The sequence below is a fragment of the Myotis myotis genome, unplaced genomic scaffold (genome assembly GCF_014108235.1).
Source record: "Myotis myotis isolate mMyoMyo1 unplaced genomic scaffold, mMyoMyo1.p scaffold_m19_p_2, whole genome shotgun sequence".
Taxonomy (NCBI): Eukaryota; Metazoa; Chordata; class Mammalia; order Chiroptera; family Vespertilionidae; genus Myotis; species Myotis myotis.
The window spans coordinates 199,065,840-199,088,765 of NW_023416324.1; the positions used below are offsets into that span (position 1 = coordinate 199,065,840).

General features: G+C 41.3%; 1 protein-coding gene across 14 annotated transcripts in view; it reads right to left on the bottom strand.

Annotated features, from left to right (window-relative positions):
- The window catches only part of MBNL1 (muscleblind like splicing regulator 1), a 176,453-nt gene extending 155,672 nt beyond the window's left edge, over positions 1-20,781 (bottom strand). For 12 of the 14 annotated variants that reach the window (XM_036349129.1, XM_036349126.1, XM_036349119.1 and 9 more), the window contains exon 1: positions 20,648-20,781. The gene's annotated coding sequence lies outside the window, so the exon portion shown is untranslated. Of the gene's footprint in view, positions 1-19,874; positions 20,175-20,647 lie in introns of those variants that run through there. The other 2 variants (XM_036349120.1, XM_036349107.1) reach the window with 2 other exon arrangements.
- Between the last annotated feature and the right edge of the window lie 2,145 nt (positions 20,782-22,926).

Here is a 22,926-nt window from a genome sequence, read left to right on the forward strand (position 1 = left end):
GGCTCAAGAGCAAATTAAAATTTCAACCAAACAGTGTCTATTTAAATTTTGAGCCTATTTTCTCCTTACATATCTAGACTTTCACATCTTCAGTGACCACAATAACCTGAATTATTTCAAAGTCAAATAATTAACAATTTGTACTCTTAACTATAGTTCTGCCTTTTTTATGTATTAAGCTTAGGTATAAATTATAAAGCTATTTCCTATACAGAGTAAATAATAATGGAAGAGATGGTAAAATAGAAGGTCAAATGATGAACAGAAATCTCTAGCAAATAATTTATGTAAATTACATAGATTAATGCCACCTCTTTTTCCTTTCTTCCTCCCTTCCTCCCTCTCTCCCTCCTTCCCTCCCTCCCTCCCTCCGTTCCTTCTTTTTGTAGTCTTAGACATTGCTAAATGAATGTATTCACTGCAATAAATTTAAAACAAACAGAAGAGTTTTATTGGAAGTCAAACTGAATTTCCCCTCCATCTACTGTCAAGTCAGAACCCTCTCAACCCAAGGTAACAACTATTATTAGTATGATGTGGTTAGTCCTTTCCCTATTCATTTACATACATATATACACATGGTTTATCATTTTACAGAAACGATGGAAACATACTAAGCATATTATCCTGAAACTTGCTTTCTACAGTATATATTAGTGACCTTTCTTTGTCAATAGAAATATACCAACATAAATACTGTTTAACAACTATGTACTACTCCACTATCTGTCCATTTTTTACTAGTGGTAACCTATGTTAAAGCCAGCTTTCATTATTTTAAGCCATGTTGCAATTGTATGAACCAACGATGCTTACATTTGAGTGGTTTTAATAATACACTTTGAACATAGAGTATTGCATATATTAACTTTGAACTAGAATAACAAATTTCTTCCCCAAAAATGTTTACCAAAATGTACTTCTACCAAAAATGACTAAAATGCTTTACAATGTCTGTTAAATCTATGTTAGACCTTAAATGGATACTATCCCTAAATCTAGATTGTAAATTTTTATTGTGGGAATGGGCAAAAGATATATGTCCTTTTTCCGACAAATAGAACGAGAGACTTGTCAATGTATTTTGCAAAATATTTTGAACTGTTAGCCCTTACATGGCAACTAATCAATGGAAACATTTGTAAAATCAGTTTTTCCACTCTTGTTACTTCAAAATAAATCATTTCATTCCTAAAACAATCATAATATGTATATTTTGTAATTATCTGCCAAAGAACAGGGGCTGAAAGCTTGAATATTAGTAAATTTGGGGGGTGACAGTGTATCAAAACAAAAAATATATAACTTACTATTCTTATTAATAAAAACAAAATGTGCAGTTAACAGTCCACAGGGCATGTTATATTTGGAAAATCTCTGACAGCACAATATCTAATCATTAAGGGGATGCGTTTTTTACACATTATTTCTACGAATGTCAGAAAATATCCTACTCCACTCCCTCCTTTTTTAGACACTAATTGACTAAAGGAAATGGTTTCTGACAACGGCTATAAATAATGCAAGGCGTTATCAAACTAGCTAAGGCACAATAAAAGCGGTGAACTCACGGAGGCCCAAGCACATTTTCCCACGTGGTCCTTTCCCTGGGGGCTAGGGCTCCTCTTGCCTCCTTTCTGACCCTGGACTGGAGTGTTCTCCTGAAGTGCCATGTACTTCCAATTAAAAGAACCAAGACAGGCATATGCTTTTGGCGGACTTTTGCCAATGGACATATGCCCTGTTAGAAAAGAAAATAATCTCCCTTCACTTAGCCCTCTTTCAAACAGTCCTTTTTCAATTATTAAAACAGTTCAGAGAATAAAGAAGTACTTGAAACTGGATTTTTCTCAAAAGACTTCAGATGCTTGGCTGGCAACGTGTGGGTATGTCCAATGCTTTTATTATCTTTTTGTCAATGTGATTTCAGCACGTTATCAGAGTATAAATAAAAATCACGCTTCTCAGGAGATGAGATCAAAGACTTTCTTGTAGGATGTTGTACTTTCCAAAAGAGTAAACGTACTGAACACACAATGAGCAAACTAACCCGGCAGTTTGCGGCTTGACTCCTTTGCTAAATAGGAAAAGAACACCCCTTTCTTAATTAATTGTTCCTAAGGTTGCGTACATTCTGAGAACGCTGTAACACATGAGGAAATCCAAAGAACCGACTGCACCCTTCTAATGCGACAGTGATTAAAGGTCTATGTGTCCCCACCAGCAACATATGCACTTAAAAAGCAATAACCAACTTTCCAAGGAAATCACAATGCATTGGTAGCTGGCTAAAAAAAGCCAAGTAACCGCCAACAGTTTATCAATAGCAACACTTTTTGTTCTGGGATATAAATGCTCCTGAAAGAATCTTAAACTATCTGAACAGTCAGCTGGGAAGAACTGTTAAAAATATATATTCTTGGGACCTATCCTATAGACCTACTGAGGCTGAAGGCGAAACTTAACCAAACTTTAACCAAACTCTCTAGGTTATTCTTAATTCCATTAAGTATTGGCAATCATAATCAACTGGAGCTAAAATATTACTCCCACCAGCAATAATCTGTTACATGTCTACCCAATAATTTTCTAAAAACCCAATGTATGTCCTGAAAAGATGGCTTGTTGGAGATTCGGTAGCATGCCTTTTGATTATATTCCATCAACTAGATAGAAACATACCAGCAGAATGTTATGCAAAGTTACGTTAAATTCACTTTTTAAAATATTATTTTAAACCAGGCACCATGCCATGCCTGCCCCTCCACATCCGTCTGTGATACTACACACCATGTCATATCACTCTTCACATCTCAGATCACTTATGTTATATTCCTGCTCAGCAACAGTTCACTCCCAGTTAGCATGCAAAAACATACTTCGTTTGTAAAAAGAATTCCTCCCCCTCAGTATATTTGAAGGATTACCCTGGATAAATTCAAAGAGGGATCATAAAGCAATCTTAAAACTGTCTATTGCCCTGGTCAGCGTATGGCTCAGTTGGTTGAGGATTTTCCCATGCACCAAAAGGTTGCTGGTTTTATTCTCCAACAAGGCACATACCCAAATCGCTGGTTGGATCCCAGGTCAGGGTGCATGCAGGAGGAGCTGACTGATGTTTCTCTCTCCCTCTCTCTTCCTCTCTCTAATCAATTTTTTAAAAAGTCTCTATTATATCTGAATGTCAAATGCACCATCTATAATAATCTATAATAATAAAAGCATAATATGCTAATTAGACCAGACGTCCCTCCAGACATCCTTCCAGATGACCTTCCAGACAAAGCCAGCGCTTCGAGGGAAGGCCTGGTCCCGGGTGCCAGAGGGAAGCTGGTGCCAGAAGCCAGGGGAAGGAAGGCCTACGCTTGCACGAATTTCGTGCTTAGGGCCTCTAGTTTGTATATAAACACATGCATAAAATAAATACTTTAGAGATGGTGATATTTAGTCTCCTTATTTCATATTTATAGTAACAGTTTATAATAGTATAGTTATTTTTCAAAAAGATGAAAATACAATTAAGCAGCTATACAATCACTACAATATGATAAAATCAATTGTTAATAGATAAAATGTGAAATAAGGATTATTATATGTATAGGTGTATAGATATGTACAGATGTTTGTGTGTATGCGTATGATCAAAAGAATAAGAAAAACTTTAACATAAAAATTAGTTAAATCATTTCTTCATGTATAACTAAAATATAGCTTTTCATTTAAATTCAAGTAAAACCTCTGTGTTAAACTTAATAGAGGGGGAAAGACGTAAATAATGCTTTAATCTTCTCACAATAAGAACCACTTTATTTTAGATAAAACTACAAACTATGCTCCTTCATTAGGTAATAACCCTTTCAGAAATCAACTTTTGAGAAGCTGGCTTGTGCTACATTTTTTTCTGATTTATGTATAAAATCTGCAAGGTATGCCTCTGGTTCTTTAATAAAAAAGTTTCTACTGGAGGAACCAAGTAGAACAATTTATCTTTCCCCAGAACTCATATATTCTGTTTTTGTTCAACACTAGCAGAAAATATTTTATATTTTGGTATACAATTTCCTTCACCTGAATTTTGACATTTGCTACTCACACCTCTATGCGATGGTTATTTCATCTTGCCCGCCTGTGAACAAATAGTCAGGCTTGCATGGTTAAGTGACGGACTCACTAAAGTCCCCTAAGGTAATTAAAGGGAAGAATTGGGACCCCAAATCAGGTCTTCTGATTCAAATCTGAAATTTAATTCACAACACATGCTGACAACTTAATGCCAAATTCTGTGGAAATGACAATGACTACAAATATAATGGAAGCCATAAACCAGAGAGATTGGGGGTGGAGTGGGATACGTTGAAGCGGCCCGCCTGCATCACTGTGGTTTGTTCTGAGAAGTAAGTGAAGGAGAAAGCCTTGCCTATAGATTCTTAAGGAGATAAGATGACCCCTCTATGGAGTTGAGAGTCGGATGTTATTGTCTTTATACGACTATGGAGTATGCACTGGACACTAATGACATATACTTAGAGATGTGAAAATTATACACATGTCTATCAGTTTCTTCTTATTTAAGACTGTTAACCAGTTTTAATCCAGTAATTAATACAACACAGGGTTCTACTTAATAAGTGATTTAAAGATTGTCTTTGAGCACAATTTTATTTTTGTTTGTTTGCCTTCTGAGCAAGAAGAGTCGACATTTTCTTCAGAGCTTTCATTAGAGGAGTTCATATTGTATCAGCAGGAACCTACATAAGTAAAATGGAATTCTGCTCTAAAAGTATAAAACTAAGTGTGTGTTAAATAAGTATGCATACAGTAAGGCTGACCTATATCAGCCACTAAAACAGTATCTGAAAAGCAGTAAAGGAGATGGAATAGCTGTCTGGAACACTTTTAATCTAAGCCATGTAAAGTCAGATTTTTGACAGCTGTTAAAACCATAGAAAAGTACATTAGGGAGAAAGCGCTCAGGGTTTGAAAAAATGGCATAAACGGTATTTTTCTTTTACATGTACCAAACCTGTTCTCTTTCACTAGTATATTAGTTGCCTTATGGCAGAGAAATGGTAAATATTGAATTCCTTTCTAATAAGAAAGCCCAAAGTCAAAAGAATAAAAAAAAATGCAATCCCAGTTTCACTGTCCCAAAAGATCTCCTTTGAAAAGAAACTGCAGTTGTTGTTCTAATTGTGCTTCATGGGTTTTTGTTGTTGCTGTTCTTTCTTTCTTCCCTACTATCCTAGAGAAAGAAATGCTTTCTTTCAATCCAAATACATATATCCAACACAGACAATAACCTTAAGTGGATAAACATATTCATTAAAAATAATCTATAATAATAAAAGCGTCATATGCTAATTAGACCGGATGTCCTACTGGACGTCATTCCGGACAAAGCCAGGGCTGGAGAGAAGCCAGCCCGGGTCCCGGGTGCCAGAGGGAAGCCAGTGTTGGCAGCCAGGGAAAGGAAGACCTACTCTTGCACAAATTTCATGCATCGGGCCTCTAGTACATAAAGAAAATATGTATTGATTATGTTAATAGTTTATTGATGACCCTCTTTTGTAGCCTAGACACAGGGGTAAGACGTGGATCCAACTTTGAAGAATTTACTGCTTAATCTGGGATGTAAAACCAACCCACAAATAACTGTACATTAAAAAAAGGGAGAAGTATACAGCAGAGATAACAATAAAACTTGGTAAGTTAGAGAGAGATGTCAGGGGTGGTTTCACAATAGAAAATACATCTGAGATAGGTCTAGATTTAAGGATGAGTGAGTCTCATTTGGTTACAAACAAAAAGGAATGGCAACCCAGTCTGTGGTAATATCACATTCAATGTTTTCCATATCCTTTGCCAGGATATAGAAAAGCACAGAATGTGAACACTGGGGGATTGGTCTGTTTAGAGCACTCATATGAAACTGGATGGCAGGAGACAGACCTGGAATTTGGGGCTGGACACAAGTCAGTAAGAATTCTGCCTTCGCTTCTTCATTACATCCATGCCAAGATTTCACCCAAGGGCAGCATCAAACTATTTAACTAAATATCCTAAGGGCTAAGAATAAGACTATATATGGGAGATGAGGAGATCTTATTAAATAAACTCAGGATTTTTCTACTTCCTAAAGCTTTTGCTTTGGTTGCCAGGAAGCTGAAGAGATAAATTTAGTGCTCAATTTCATCTCAAGTACTCGTTTCATCTCTTTTCCTTCTAATTGATTTGTTATGTCTCTTCTTTACAGTCCCATTTTATGAGCACTTGACTGGTGTAAGCCGACTCAGATCCTTTTTGGATGTAGCATGCATCATGCACAAATAGAATTAATCCACATTTGTCCTGGTACCAGGTAAGGGTATAGACGCAACGCCAAGTTTCAGAAGAGAAAGGAGATGTTAGAATTCACCCCAGTAAAGCTCGTTCGTTATACACGTCCTCTATGAAAGATGGCCACACAGAACTAGGAGACCCCATTACAGCAGTTAACAATGTACAATGGTTGGGTTCAGCAACCTATTTTCTTGCCCGGCTGTCCAGTTCGACCTTCCCCGTGAATCCGTGTTCTTACTCTAATGCCAAAATGACCTTCGGAAATGCACAAGGCTTCCAAGGCTGCAGATATTTTCAGCTGTATCAGCCCTGGCTGTCACAGCTTTCTGCTGGGTACTGAGTGGCAAAACTGGAGCCTCCTGCACTAGCCTGACCTTTTAAACTCACAATGTTGTGCTGCCACTCAAAGCTGAGTTTTCTCTTTCTGCCTTCTCCTTTGTGATGCTATTTCTCTTGCTAAACTGTAAAGCAGACAGCCTAAAATGGCACTTTTATATGAAAATACTTTGCGTATACGCGGTAAGCCTAACTTTAATAGAGGCTTTGGAATACATATTTGCTGACTTCTAGAAATAATATTTTTTTAATCACTGAAAAGAGTATTTAAATGTTGTGGCAACAAGAACCATAATAATGTCATTATTTCTGCAATGGCCAATTTCAAGTTTGAGAGATGTCTACATTTTATAATTGCACCTCTATAATTGCATCTGTTTTTGTTAACTATTATATATTCAATGCCTAGCATGGTGCCTAGAATATAAAAGAACCCAAATTAATATTTAAGCAAATGTTGCAGAATCTGCATGCTTAATTATACTTCATTTATCAGAGGACCAGTGAACTGAAATATAGGTGCTTAATTTTCTTCCCCCAAAACTAGTACATCAGCAAGGAATATTTCTCTTAAAAATTATGCAGGAGAAAAAAATATGCAGGAGAATTCTTAGTACATGACAGGAAACTATTTTTTAAATCCATTAATGTCAGGTCATTAACAAACAAACCTGTTGCTGTCTGAACAGGTTAAAGTTTAATGTCAATGGAAGAAAACAGCAATGAAAATCAACTCATTAAGACACAGATTAAGTTTCTTAATAATGCTATCTATCAAGTGATCTCAAAGCTTAATAACTATTACAGAGTAATAATATATTTAAATTTATGCTTGTATGTCAGAGTGTCTTTTGTTTCTACGTAGCATCTGTGGCATACTGTAATTTCACAAATCCTATTTGTAATCACTTCAGAGAACCACAAAATGATATTAAACACAATATTTCAAAGCAAATTTACAAACTCACACTAGTTGGTGAATGTATTCCTTCACTTCGTATATTTACTCTGTTCCATGCTTAGCTATAACTTACGCACTATTTCATAATCCTTCACGGAATATAGACGTACAGTGTATATAAGACACATCATATATGCACACATGACACACACAGACATGCTCTCATTACTCCACTAGAGTTTGGGGAGAAAATGAGAAAACATCATCAGAAATCTCCGAGCGAATGTCAGTTCTCAATGACAGGTTTGATTGTTTTTATTTTGGCAACTGGTTTCTATTTTTCAATGATGAAAGAAATGAATTTAATTGCCCTAATGCCTCCAGTAATGTAGCTGAATAGATTACAAGAGCATTGCCACAGTCTTTTGGGTTCAAGATATTCCCTACGCTGTACAACCTAAAGCCATCCACTTGAGCAACTGGCAGAGTGCTATGTCATTCACAAGTGACATCAGAAACGGCACAGGTGGTAATGATTTTGAGTCTAAAAGTAGATTTTGCTGATCTTGGCGAGTGCCGGGGCAGAGGGTATTAGGTGTGCAAACCACAGAGGCAGATAAGGCCATTTGATACGGCCCTCCCTTCCAAGCCAGTGGAGCTTCAAAGCCTGTTCCATCTTCTGCCTTTTTATGGCCACTATGCTTCAAAACCTGTCTTTCACATTTTCTCTCCTCCATGTAGTCTTTCTAAAACTAACCTGGATTAGACCTCAAATCTATATACTCCCTGTAATCGTGTACTTACTCAGGGAGACAAACAGCAAAACTGCTGGGTTGAGACCTCAGCACTCAGAGTACCTTGCTATTTGACCTTGGGCAAATCAACTGACCTTAACCTTGAGGAGCCTCCATATTCTCACCTGTGGACTAGAGAGGGCCAGCAGCGCATGCATCTCACAGGGCTGTGTAAGAGCCAGACACGGTCACACAGATGAAAGAATAAGTTCCTACCAGATACACAGCTATTTTTATAATTATGATGATGGCTCATGGTCTGGTCTTTCGTGACTCTTGTTTTGTTTTCGTTGTTTCACCATGAATGCACCTTATCCTTTAGGCCAGGGGTGGGAAAACTTTTTGACTCGAGGGCCACAGTGGGTTCTTACACTGGACCGGAGGGCCGGAACAAAAGCATGGATGGAGTGTTTGTGTGAACTAATATAAATTCAAAGTAAACATCATTACATAAAAGGGTACGGTCTTTTTTTTTTTTTAGTTTTATTCATTTCAAACGGGCCGGATCCGGCCCGCGGGCCGTAGTTTGCCCACGGCTGCTTTAGGCCATACACTTCAGAAAAGCAGAACTTGAATCTTAATTTCTCTTGAAAATTTCAGTTGACGTATGATCATCAACTTTTTTCTGCAGTGGGCTTTAAATAAGCATTGATGTGTAGAAATGAGTCATGGTGAGTGATAAAAGAGCACTTCTGACTTTTCTAACCTAGAATGCAGATTAAATCCTGGACACAAGGAACAGCCCAAACCCTTCGCAGCTGAACAGGGTCTTACAGGACACGCACCGTTGCACCGTCACCGTTTGGGAGTTTGGAAACTAGCCCACAAAGTACAGCTTTATTTCCTGCACATGAAGAAAAGCCGGAGGAAAAAGAGCATCGTGTGCACATCTAAAACCCTTTGTCATTGAAGTGAAATACAGCTCACCTCTCGTTTATGGATTTTTTCCTCTTCTGTTAACATAAAAGTTGCAGGCTCTGAAACTGGACTGTCAGGACTGCGTGTTTTAATCTCACCAGGCGTGAGCATGAAGAAGCTTCCGCCAATAAATTCTATGTACCACCTTTGTCCAAAATAGCAGCAGCAGAAATAAATTAATCTCTTCTGTTTTGTCTAGGGCCGTGGTCAGCAAACTGCGGCTCGCGAGCCACATGCGGCTCTTTGGCCCCTTGAGTGTGGCTCTTCCTAAGCCGTAGGAGTACCCTAATTAAGTTAATAACAATGTACCTACCTATATAGTTTAAGTTTAAAAAATTTGGCTCTCAAAAGAAATTTCAATCGTTGTACTGTTGATATTTGGCTCTGTTGACTAATGAGTTTGCCGACCACTGGTCTAGGTTGACACTGTGTTTGGCTCCTGCTTACTTATCAAATACTCAAACAGAAAAATAAATGTCTTAAATACTGGACTTTAATAAATCATGAGTTGATGTGGTCTTCTCTCTAATATACAAAGTACAGAAAGAGTTCGTGTGTCTACTGGATGGTTTTAGGAAAATTCCCCACTCTGCCCACGGGCAGCCTATTCTTGGCTCTCCGTGCCCACTTTGTTTTGCCCGTACGTTTCTTGTGAATATTTCAATCACTACACAGGAAACTGCTTTGAGCACAGGGCACATCCTACTCGCCTCTCCATCCTCCAAAGGACACCGCACTCAATAAATATCCACTCAATAACAGTGTTTTCCTCTGAGGCCAAAAGCAATGGCGTAAGGTTCTTCCATTGTCCTTTTCTAAACAATATACAATTTTACTTGGTATGCGTTCTAAATAACTCTAAGAAGAGGGGAATTTGTTAGCAAAATGCCGTGTCTCCGGCAAAACAAGTCTTCCATGCATAGATTATCTTCTCAAGTCATAAGCTTTGCCATTTGTGGCAGAGAGCACAGGCCAGTGTGTGAAAATGATGCAACAGGAAAGTATAAAATGACCACGTGAGGATGACAAATGAATTTAGCATGCACTCCGCAGTCACCCCTGTTGTTTCTTGGTGAAAACTGCCTGACATTCCATTATTGGTGAGAAAGTACATTATCTTCTGGAACTTTGCAAAGCTTCCTCTGGAAAAGGATCCCAAACGGGCCAAATGCAATCGTCACACTACTGTAAGCCCTTATCATAGCTGCTGAAGACGGGAGTCTAGTTTGTTGTTTTGTTTTTTATAAATCATAGAAATGAGTATAAGCCTTTGTCAAACGACATGCCATTTCCAATCCAACCTTAAAGCATAAAGACAAAATTTTATTCGTCCACCGATTATATTAAACGTATACCTTCTTGACATGTGTCAGATGTTGTATGAGTGAAGTTTTTAAGTTACTGGATCATAACTATACCACATTCACTCCTAGCAGATTTGCAAGGGGAAATAAACAATTCTGGTTTTTCAGTGAGGAATGGCCTGGCTGCCATCCAGTGTGGCTGCTCACCGGCTATGTGCATTTGGACATATAGACCACCTTCTCTGAGTCTGTTTCCTTATCTCTAGCAAGAGGATGAAGGTTCCTGCCACATAGGTCTGTTCCCTGATTGTTTAGCACCACGATGAGATTGTGTTTCCCAAAAGAACGTAAGCCAGCAATGTCTCCTAAAGAGAAGATGCTCAAATAAGTAGCCTCATCATTTCCACCTGTTCATGCTGTTTCTCTCCATACTCCGAAGACCGTGTAAACTTCCTACCTACGTCAGGTGTCACCTCCGCCATACAGCATGCCCTGACCATTCAGTTCCACAAAGGCTCAAAGTTCCTCCTTTGGTACTCAATTGTACAGCAGCAATACCCAATTACACTGTTAACTTTTGTTGTCTTTCTCACCAACGACATGCCAATTATATGTCAATTTTGCCGGGGTCCAGCCCCAGGGGTCCAGGGGTCCCCAAAGGTGTGGACGGAGTCGGCGAAGAAGGGAGGACACGGAGACAGCGTTCAGTTGATCAGCAGCCTAGCCATGATCTCCAGCCAAGTTCTGGTCTGGATCTCCAGAGAGTTTCTGCTTAGGATCTCCAGCCAGGTTCTGTGTCCATGTTCTCTTGCTAGGTTCTCCAGCCAGGTTCTGTAGCCATGTTCCCCCACTAGGTTCTCCAGCCAGGTTCTGTCCAGGTTCTCCAGCCAGGTTCAGTCACCAGGTTCTAGTTAGGTTCTCTTGCCAATTTCTGTAGTCAGGTTCAGTCCAGGATCTTTTGCCATGTTCTCTCCAGCGAAGTTCTTCTGTCTGTAGGTTCTGTGTAGGTTCTCCAGGTTCTCCAGCCAGGTTCAGTCACCAGGTTCTAGTCAGGTTCTCTTGCCAATTTCTGTAGTCAGGTTCAGTCCAGGATCTTTTGCCATGTTCTCCCCAGCGAAGTTCTTCTGTCTCTAGAGAACATTCTGTGTAGGTTCTGTGCCTCCTGGTTCTGTCTTCTTCGTTCTGTGTTCTAAGCTCTGTATTCTAAGTTCTGACTCTTGCTGTCTTGTTACATCTGTATTTATACCAGTTGATTCAATCCTATCAATCTCTATTACAAAGGTTAGGGCGTTTCTTATCTCCATTCCAGGGAGTAAAGATTATGTAGCTTAAGCATGATTGTTCGTAGTTAAAGTGATTAATTACCCACCTGGCACTTAGTTAAGAGGTTTTATTCCCTCCCTAACTTCAGGGGAAAATCCCTACCTGGGGAAACACCCTTTCTCAGAGACCTTGGTTAAAACACATAGTGCCAAGAAGGTGAGCAAACATATTAAGAACAGTATGCCATATATGCCAGGCCCCTTGAAACAGCAAGCATGGACCGGCTCCCGGCACAATTTCTCATCTTTCTCCCCAATTATAAGCCAGTTACATGTCAAAGAATATAAACTATGTAATTCTTCTTTGGAACTTCTTCCTTAACTCTAACAGGTGCTCAAAATAGGTTTGCTAATTAACTGTTCAGCAGAACACGATGGATGAAGTGACTAGCCTATATCACCATATTGTTAAACTTAGTAAAGTAACTTAGTAAGTGAAAAGACCTCAGCAGTTAAACTTTATACTCCGTTACTGACAAACAGACACAATCTCTTCCTATATTAATTGCTCCCCAAACAGTATTTGTTTTAAAAATCCAACCCTCAAAACTCTATTTCTCTGACAAAGTCATTCCCCACATGCAATTTTCAGAACATATGGTCCCCCAGAAAGCAGTATGCAGAATTCTATTTGTATATATTTTACCAATAGCCTCAATTATTGTTCTGGACATTTCAAATTATTTTTTGGAAAGGTAATACAATATCTCAGAGAGTCTCTACACCTGGATCAAAGACTTGCTTGTATTCCCTGATGTTCACTTTTGCTATGCCCATCCAAACTCTGAGAGTCCTCTGGATGGGGTATTTAAGACCAAACACCTTAAGTGAATGCCACGAAGTTGACAATGCAGCTTTCCCTGAGATATTTGAGCACTGAAACTCAAATAATGGCTGAAAAGTAATTTGAAGTAAAATTTATCTTGAACACAGAAGGCAAAGAAGGAGTTTTCATTACAATGCTTAATACTTAATCTTAGTTACTTTAAAATGAACATTTTCTAATATTATCTTAATATCAAAAACAGATTTTTACCATATCTTTATAATACAAAGCAAAATCCAGATAAGGGGGGGAAAATGTCTAATAACAGAAAAAGACATTTCCAAGTGTGGCTTTCACAATATATTAACAGGCATATAAATATTAAACATAATATAACATTATCTACCATTGCTATGATATTTTCTACTTATATGTTAAGCCATTTACTTGCAAAGCATGTAATGGCCTTAGGTAAAAAGACCTATGAGTGTCCTGTAAAGCCTTCTATTCTCCTTGAAATATAACTACCTTCACAACTCCAGGTGACTGTGAACTTAATGCAACTGCTTATTTATTCCCATATGTAAATCATTCTGTTGTCCAGGAAAAAGACTATCACGGTTATACTGACACCTTCCCTAAAATAGCAAGGGCTGAGACGTATAAACATCAAGCACATTGAGTACATTGCAATCTGGTTTTATCATGTATCTCCCTGCCACCTGGTTCATCGCTGAGACTAGGTCACCCTGGTGTTCTGCATGAACATTAGTGAGACCAGGACTGCCTGCCAACCATGAGGCCTTTCCTAGCAAATAACAATCTACCCCTAAAGATGAAATTATGCTTACTTTGGAATTGCCTGTTTGGGTTAAAGAATTTGGCGATCTTCTATAGTCAGATCCTGTGCTTTAAAGAGCTTGACACAAAACGAAACGCTTTAAGAATTTAATATGTATCTCCTATTGAAGCTTTCGTTCCTGATAAAACATAATTTGAAGTGTGTTTCTCTTGCTGGTATTTTAAAATATAGTTATTTAAAAAATAAAAGATCTCACAAGTAACAATATGATGAACAGGGATAACATTAAAGTTTAAAGAAAGAGTGTTAATGAAGTTTTAATAAATCTTACTATATTTGTTAAATGATTTTGAATACCTCCCATCACTTTTTTTAAAATATATTTTATTGATTTTTTACAGAGAGGAGGGGAGAGGGAGAAAGAGTTGGAAACATCAATCAGCTGCCTCTTGCACGCCCCCTACTGGGGATGTGCCCGCAACCAAGGTACATGCCCCTGACCGGAATTGAACCTGGGACCCTTGAGTCCGCAGGCCGATGCTCTATCCACTGAGCCAAACCGGTTAGGGCCTCCCATCACTTTTAATGTCTACCTCTAATCAGTTGCTACCTCCGATGGATCCTAAGCCTGTCACTTTTACCCCAGCATGCATAGCCTCTTTTTCATTCCCTCATTTAGTCCTCGTCTCTATTCTACAGTCTCTACTTCACGCTATATGTGTCCTATTCTTCCTCTATAAAATGCGCTAAAACATAACTCCTGTAAGGTTGCTTGCCTAGCCAAGTGTCTTCTTATGTTCCCCATTGTATCAAACATACTACCTGCTCTCCGATGTCCTCCAAAATGTAGTTAACAATTTCCCTTTCCCACCTGATTCCTCATTTCTTCCTATCTACTAACAGCCCATCCTCCCCGCCAATGCCTTTTCTTTCTATCCTCTTAGTTTCTACCCATTCTTCTAGCGTCCCCTCAAATACTGTAGGAAGCATGACTAGAATACTCCAAAATGTTGATGGTCTCAATCTCCTACCAGCACCCAATGCAAGTATTTTTTAAATCTATTTTTATTCTTTTACATCCAATCATGGGTTCTAGAATTGGGCTATCTTGGTTCACTGCTTTGTTGTGCTACTTTTAGTTAAGTAACCTTGAGTATTTAACTTGCCTGTGCCTGCTTCCCCATTTGTGAAACTATGATATTAATAGTACCCATATCATAGGGTTGTTCTGAGGAATATAGGAATTAATTCATAACCTTAATCTGGCACATAAAAAGTAGTCCAAAATGTTAGAAATCACTGTAATAGCTCTTACCATCCTCACTATTCTTTATATAGCATTGAAGGCAAGACAAAAAAAAATGGTTAAAAATATGGACATTGAAATAAAGAAAAAATAAATAAGACTCATAGCTCTACAAATGACAAAAAGTGTTATCTAGTCATGCTACTTAATCTTTAAGATAAAGGTCATAAGGCCTATTTTCCAGCTGTAAAAAGATTAGATGAGATATTTTGTAAAAAAAAAAAAAAAAAAAAAAAAATGTATGACAAGTAGCAGCTTCTACTAGTAGTAATTACTTATGTTTATAATTTCAGAGTTGGAGAAATTAAGGAACAAAGAGTCAATGATTTTATGCAGGCTAGACATCTAGTCGGATCTGGCCTGGTAAAGTTAAATCTATACATTGTGAGGTTGTCTGTGCCCCTCCCCACACTGAAGTCTATTACTCCTTTCAAGATATAGACAGAAATACAATAAATATATAAAGATAGAATAATTTAAAATGTTAATAGTATTGAGTCACTCTTACATATATACAGTCCTGCACTTTTCAAAACACATGATCCCCTGGTGGTCTTTTTTTGTAATACCTGCACTGCAACAAAGACTGGCTTGCAAAACAAATGTACATAAGTATCTATATATATAAAAGCCTAAGTGACCTAACAACCAAACCACTGGCTGACTGTTTAACCAGTCGCTATGACACGTGCTGACCACCAGGGGGCAGACATTCAACGCAGGAGCTGTCCCCTGGTGGTCAGTGCGCTCCCACAGCCAACCTCCCGTGGCCAACCAACCTCCCGCAGCCCCTCTCCCTGGCCAGCCCGCCAACCTCCTGCGGTCCCTCCCCCGGCCCCTGCCAGCCCGCCCTGATCAGCCCTGGGCCCCCATCGGCGAGAGAGACAGTCCCGATCGGCCCCAATCGCCAGCCAGGCTGTGGGGACCCACCCATGCACAAATTCATGCACCGGGCCTCTAGTAGTGTTTATAGAAATGGATGTATCTCTTCATAGGCATTTTGAAACTAAAATTTAGTAAGCAGAAATATCAACAGGGGTCTTGGGTTGGAGAATACTTGAGTGTGGCAAGTTCAGTCAATGGCTCCCAGCTTTTCCCTACAACTTTCCCCCCGCAGCAGGCCTTGTGCCCTCCTATTCTTTCTGTCACTTAACTTGACTCCCACCACCCACCCCAGACTATCTTTCTACTTCCATGAGAGTTATCTATCCCCATAGAGCACTGAAAGGTCACTGTAAAAGTAATGCTCTCTTAAATCAGATAAGGCTGAAACAAACAAAATGTGAATGTATCATTATTACAGATATAGGAAATCCAGTGTCAAATATAAGTTTTAAACATGAATAATTATCTCAAAGAGATATACCGGAATCATAAAAAAACCTAATTAATAGTATGTAGAAAACTGTAACCATGTATTTGCTAAGTGTTTCCCCAAGGGTACAGATGTAATGCTTACAGGAATGTACGTTTTTATAATATGAAAAATACTGCAAACAAATCAATTTCCCTACTTCAAATCTAAAAATACAAACTATGTCGGGAGACATGAAATGTCATCTATCAGTAGTTCTTCTTGAGTCCTCTGCTTTGCAATTATTAATTCTCCAATCATTAGTGAGCATGCGTCATGACTCATCAAAAATGATCTTCAGTGTTCATGAGGATCCTGGCTTCCTCACGCTCCAAACATGTGTCGACACTAATGGCAGCTCTGCCTTATATAGTGGGAGACAGACTCAAGATGACAACCAGCCAAAGGCAACTCTTCTGAGGTTCCCAATAAAATCTGCTCCCCACATACACACGCCCCAAAAAACCCCACTATATCCTTCCTGTTTTATATCTTTGGCATCCTTCAAGGAAATAAAAGTAAGCATACTTTATACAGTTAGAAAAGAACTGCTTTTTTTTTTTCAGCCTAACTCTCACTGTGCATGGCAAAATGTACTTCGGTTATGAAAATATCTAAAAGGAATGCTTCCAGGACCTATGCCATTGTGCTTTGTTTACCAGTCAGATGATTTTTCAAGGCCGTGTTCAAATTATAAAGCTACCTCTCTGTGTATAGAAATTCTTCAAGGCCCATAACATTGCCGCAGAAACCTATTTTTACCTTTCTAACATTTCAAACAATACCATCTTCCCTTCAGATGCAAATTTCTCATCATCGTGAATTCATTAATCTTTGGTTAACCTTTGGTCAGGAGTTTGGATTTATTTGGTGTTTTTATTTTCGAAGGCAAGAAAGTCATAGCAAAGGAAAATACATATTAAGCATTTGGAGATAATTGTTATTTACTGAAAGCTCTTTTCTAAAATAAATTTGAGAGACTCGTTCATGTTTGGTAACTTTGGGACAATGATAACTATAGTGTCTCTAAATGTTCCTAAGTAGCAATCATACTCTATTCTGGCCTTTGAGAGGTGTTAACACTCATCCCCTAATTATAAGTCTTTTCTGTGCTATTACTACCTCACCATTAAATCTCTAAACTAAACAGTAGTTGTGAGGAAATAAAAATAGATGTTAGGTGGTGTGTTTTCTCAAATTTTGGTTACAATGGATAAGAATGATGAGGAACTTCTACATATACTAAACTGCGTTAGCTTGAAAAAAAATAATAGTTCATTTTATTGTGTTTTGACCAGCAAGCTCTGTAGGCTTTCTCCCAGAGTACTGCTCTCCGCCTTTATTCAAGAACAGCACTGTCCAACAGAAATGTAATGCAAGCCACATCTGTTATTTTAAGTTTTCTAATAGCCACATTTAAAAAGTTAAAAGAAAACAAAACCACAGGTGAAATTATCTGATAATATATTCTATTGGAACAAATATATCCAACATATTATCACTGCAACATATTTATGATCAATATAAAAATATCAATCGGATGTTTTACATCCTTCCCTTTGTACAATGTTTTCAAAATCCAGTATGTATTTTACACTTAAAGTAAATCTCAATCCAAACCAGCCACATTGTTCAAGTGCTCAACAGCCATAAGCGGCCAGTGGCTACTATATTGGACATTCGAGACTGCCAGTAAGATGAAGCTTTTTGGCCTAACGGGCCACACACTTTAAAATCTTCTTGTGTAACATCCTGGATGATCGGTACTGCTGTTAGGATTTTATATACTGAGCCAAACATTTAAATTAATGTCTCTCACTTCCTCCTTTCACTCCCCAGGTCCACATATCTACTGCCCATACTCTCTTTCTTAGAGTATAGGAAACCCCACCACCTATTCTTTTCAGCTTCTTCTAAACCAAGATCTAAGATAAACTCTAATCCGAGCATCTTCTAACAAAGCAGCCAGCCAGAAGGTGCAGCTGGGCTATTCTCTCTCTGTTTCCATAAATAGATACATCCAACACAGGCCTAATGTATGGTGACAATGATAAATGCAAGGACAGTTTGGTTTTGCTTACAGGGAGGATAGGAAATTTTATATAATGAAGCAACACACCCTTCCTCAATGAGAAATACAGTTTTACACTTTGCCCTCCTCCCCGCCTCCCCCTTCTCCCCCAGGAGATACCTTGGGATATTCTGTTCTTTTTCTGGAACAGAATCCAGTATTTCATTGCATAGGAATTCTGTGCCCAGAAGAAAACAGAATGTTGGAATCAAGATGCAATTAATTCAACTTGGAGTTTGCCTCCAATGTGGCAATGTAAACACACGCAATAATATCTCAAACCATAAACCATTTTGGATTCTCTGTTGGCATAGCTGCAGAGAGGAGCATCACACTTGATGTGTGTCTGCACGCGAGTTTGTTCTTAGTCACACGAGGAGGAAAACTAAACTGAGCACATGTGAGCTTTTCTGGGTCTCTCTGTAATAATAAGACCTGATGATTATGTCTTGGATGACACTGTAATTACAGGCGGATGGATGGGTGAACAGGTTTTGTGGTGCTGACCCAACCTGTTCCCTCAAGCACAAAAGGCAACTTTTGTAGTCCTCAAAGAGGAAACCACCGCCCCCCCCCCCATTAAACAAACAAAACGAAAAACTGTGTCTACATCTTGTGAGAAGTTCTAACAGTCATCAAACAAACGTCCACTCCCATGCAAATACAGAACACAGACAAAAATCAGACCACTGTAGGTTCCTCATAAAAACAGTTTTGAGCTGTACTTGCCACCAACTCTAATACAGCAAAGACACAAGTGACAACGATGCGCTTTCTTGGGCCACCAAATCATGGTATTCAGCGTCTCTGGCTGTAACTACCCCTCAGACATTCTACATTTTGAGCTCAATACTCTTCGGACGGATTCTACGCTCCTTAACTTTCATTTTAACTTGTCTGGCTGATAATGTTTTATCTCAACGAGGCAAGGAGACACACCAACGCTCTCAGGCACCCACGCGGAGATAACAAGGAGTGGGGGTCACTCAGGCTGGTGTAGAACAGTTGGGCGATAAATGCCCCCTGTGTATAAACGGGCACCGTGTTCAAACCCCCTCGGGAGGGAGGAACCCCGTGCGCACCGGTGTAGTATTTCAAAGCGCGCTGCAGAGGGCCTGCAAAACCAGAGGCGCTCATCACGACTTCCCTCTCGGTGCATGAATTTGTTGAAGCAATCCCTCAGAAGATGGCAGAGTTTACCCTGCCATTGGCTAGCGCTTTGCCTGCGCCGGTGGGCACGCAGGGCCGAGGCAGTGGCAATAACCTTGCGGGCAGCTCCTGGCTCACCCTGAACCCTAGGGAAGCCCACTCCACGGAAACACGTCACAGACACACGGACGGCAGCTGCCTAAGGCTCCCGGCCCGGGAGAGACTTAGAAACACAATTGCTCTTCTGGCAGCAGCCCTGGAGTTGCAAAGTGCTGTGTGCGGGGCAAGCGTCAGCTCCACCATATATACCTGCTCATGTTACAGGCTCCGGAATCAAAGTATTCTCACATGACACATGACTACCAATAACAGATTCCGGCTCCGTTAAAAAAAAAAAAGAAAGAAAGAAAAGAAAAGAAAAAGAAAGAAAAACGGGGGAAGGGGGAGCGCTGTACATATTTGTCCTGCTTTTGTCTAAAAACCTGAGCCCAAGTACTAACTACTTTTCCTACCTTTCACCCTCTCAAGGAAACAATTCAATCAACCAGCGGCGGCTCCACCCAGAGAGCACGGCGCCTGCACTTACTTTTCTTACCGCTTTGAGTGACGCACCACAAAACGGTGGGGGGCGGGGGGTAGGCGCCCTCTCGGGCAGGGCGTCTTCCGCCCTGTAAACTTGGCAAAAAGGCAAACTGGCCTGAAATACGGCGCTCTCCATATAAGGAAGCCCAGCTAAACATGTCATGCGTAATTTATGGGGAGCAGGCAGAGAATTAACCTTTGCGTGCACATATTCGGCCCAGATGCAAGCCGGGCTGGAGGGCAGCCCCAGGGACAGGGATGCGGGGTCTCCGGGGAGAAACGGTGGCTCCCATCGGATGGGCTCGCTCCCCCCGCCTCCCCCCCACCCCACGAAGGTCATTAAGTTGCAAGTACACTTGCACGCACCTGTTTATATTCTCTCTCTCTCTCTCTCTCTCTCTCTCTCTCTCTCTCTCTCTCTCGGCTGCCAAGTTGGAAGCTGCCTGCGCTCTGACAGTGTCCGCATTGCCCGGGGACGGGGCTGCGGAAGCCGGGCTGCATCTGCGACCTCCCGATTCCCCCCCTCCAGCCCCCGATGGTGCGATCGGGGAGCAGCCCGGGCGAGCCGGTGCCCGCCGCCGCGAGCCGCAGCCCGGAGCCTCCCCTCCCTCCCTCCTCCAGCCGCGTCCAGCCCCGGCAGCGCCCAGACAATGCCGAGCCGCCCGGCCGGCAGCGCAGGCAGACGGCGGACATGGAAACTTACCTCTCACATGTTTTTTTCACCAGCAGCCCGACTGCCGACCGAGTGCCCAGGGCATTGTGGGAGTCCGGCTTCCGAGAGGCCCGCGCGATGGCAAATGGAACTTGTCAGCGCCCGGTCACGGGAGCATGGTGAGCGCCACAAGTCATTCAGCTGCAGTGAAAAGACTGTTGCATGTCGCCGTGCAGCCTCTTATCGCCGAGCTCGGGTTTCCGCCGCTGCTGCGCGGCCCCTCCCCCGCCCGCCCGCCCAGCCCCACCAGGAAGCCCGGGGCGGACTCGCCGGGCCCGGAACGCACGCGGCGCGGGCAAAAGGCTGGAACTTTCCGCCGCCCGCCCCGCTCTCCCCCCGGGCCGATCGGGCGCCCCTCAACCCAGCCGAGTCCGCAGTGGGGGGTGGTGGCCACTCGCGGGTGGGCGCGGAGAGCGGTAGGGAACCCCAGCCGGCGCGGGCGAGGTGCATCCCCGCCGCCGCCCGGTGGTATCTTCCATCTTACACGTCCCACATGATAACCTCCCAGCCCGGGTGCCCACGGGGCGCGTTCCTAGCACTTTCGGCTCCTCCTGGGCAGACGCATCGGTGTGCGTGCTGCAGGCGCCCGACGGAGGGGGCTTTGTAAGGGAGCCCGCAAGGTGAGGCTGAAGGTGAGAATCCGAGGAGGATCCGGCGGTGGGATCGGAGGGGGCTGCCGCCTGAAAAAGGCACCACACGGTTTGTTTGAACCTGGATGGCTCACGGGCGGGAAAAACATCTGCAAGACCGACCTCCGATGAGTATCTTTCTCAAGTAACAGGGTGTCCGCAGTTTTGGAATTCCTCAGTCGGGCGGATGGTCACACAAGCACAAACACAGGCTAGCTTCCCATCTAGTTTGTAAATAATTTTTGGAATGTAAAAAAAGCCCCTTTCTTGCCCACTCCGAATTATTTGATTGATAGAAAGCAGTCTTCCCTCCCCTCCCCCCCAACCCTCTTAATAAATAAAATATCATTTTCTGAAATACTGGATTATCCCAAGGCAAATAAGTCATATTGTTGTTGGCGCAAAAGAAACCGCAGCCCCAAATCATAATTCACTGGGTGTTATAAGATGTAACTTGGCTTCACTTTGAATGGAAAGAATCCTAGACTTAACGTGGTGTGATAAAGTGATGGAAATTTGGGGGGGTAGAATTTTCTTTGGATTTAAGGAATGTTGATAACTTGTTCAATGATGCTAATTGAAAACATTTGCTTCATGTTTGGACACAATTTGGAACCAGATGGTAGATATGGTTCCATGTTCTTCCTACAACTTACTGTTAAGTTGTGTTACAGAGGGTGGGACCAGCTGAAGAAGGGGCAGGAAAAAACATGAAATGTGCTCAAGTACAGAAATACTTCCTGAGGCATTAGTACAGAGCTTGAATTCTCGGCCCTTAGCTAGGTCCACAAAACACCGAGTTAATACTGCACACTGCTCCCTTCCAGAACTAATTCGTTAATTAATTAAATGGTGCCCCTTCTCGGTGTTCATGATTAAAATCTACCCAAGTGCACACACAGTTGAAGCAAATTAAAAAGGACACTGGCAATTTCTCAGAGACTCTGGATGGACATTCCCTACCTCCCAATTAATAGCTACAAGGACTTCCTTCTCGTTCCGCATTTATTTCAACAACTATGGTGCCCGCTATGCCAGAGATGCCAGAATGGATGATAAGACAGAGTCGGTCCCTACCCTCAAGGATAATACCTCTACTGGGGAAGAGACAAACCCAGCAGGCTCCTGAGAAGTTACTTTAATGGGTACTTTAAACAGTGAGTAGAGCCCTAGCTGTTTTGGCTCACTAGATAGAGCGTCGGCGTGTAGACTGAAAGGTCCTGGGTTCGATTCTGGTCAAGGGCACGTACCTCAGTTGCAGGATCCTCCTGGCCAGGCCCTGGTCAGAGCTATGTACAGGAGGCAACCAACTGATGTGTTTCTCTCACATCAATATTTCTCTCTGTCTTTCCCTCTCTCTTCCACTCTCTAAAAATCAATGGAAAAATACCCTCAGGCAGGTGAGGATTTAAAGAAACAAAAACAAAAACAGGTGTGTAGAAATTCGCAAGATGAAAAAGGGGCTGGGGCCTGGTCAAATGGAGAAAGGAGCATGGCCAGTACAGCAGGCTGCCTGTTGGAAGAGGAGGATAAGAGCTGGGGGGTGGCGGATGACCTAAGAGCAGGTCTGCCTTTGGCCAAGGAATCTCAACTTCACTCTGAGAACTGCGATGAACTAGAAGAGTTGACACAGCAAGGAGA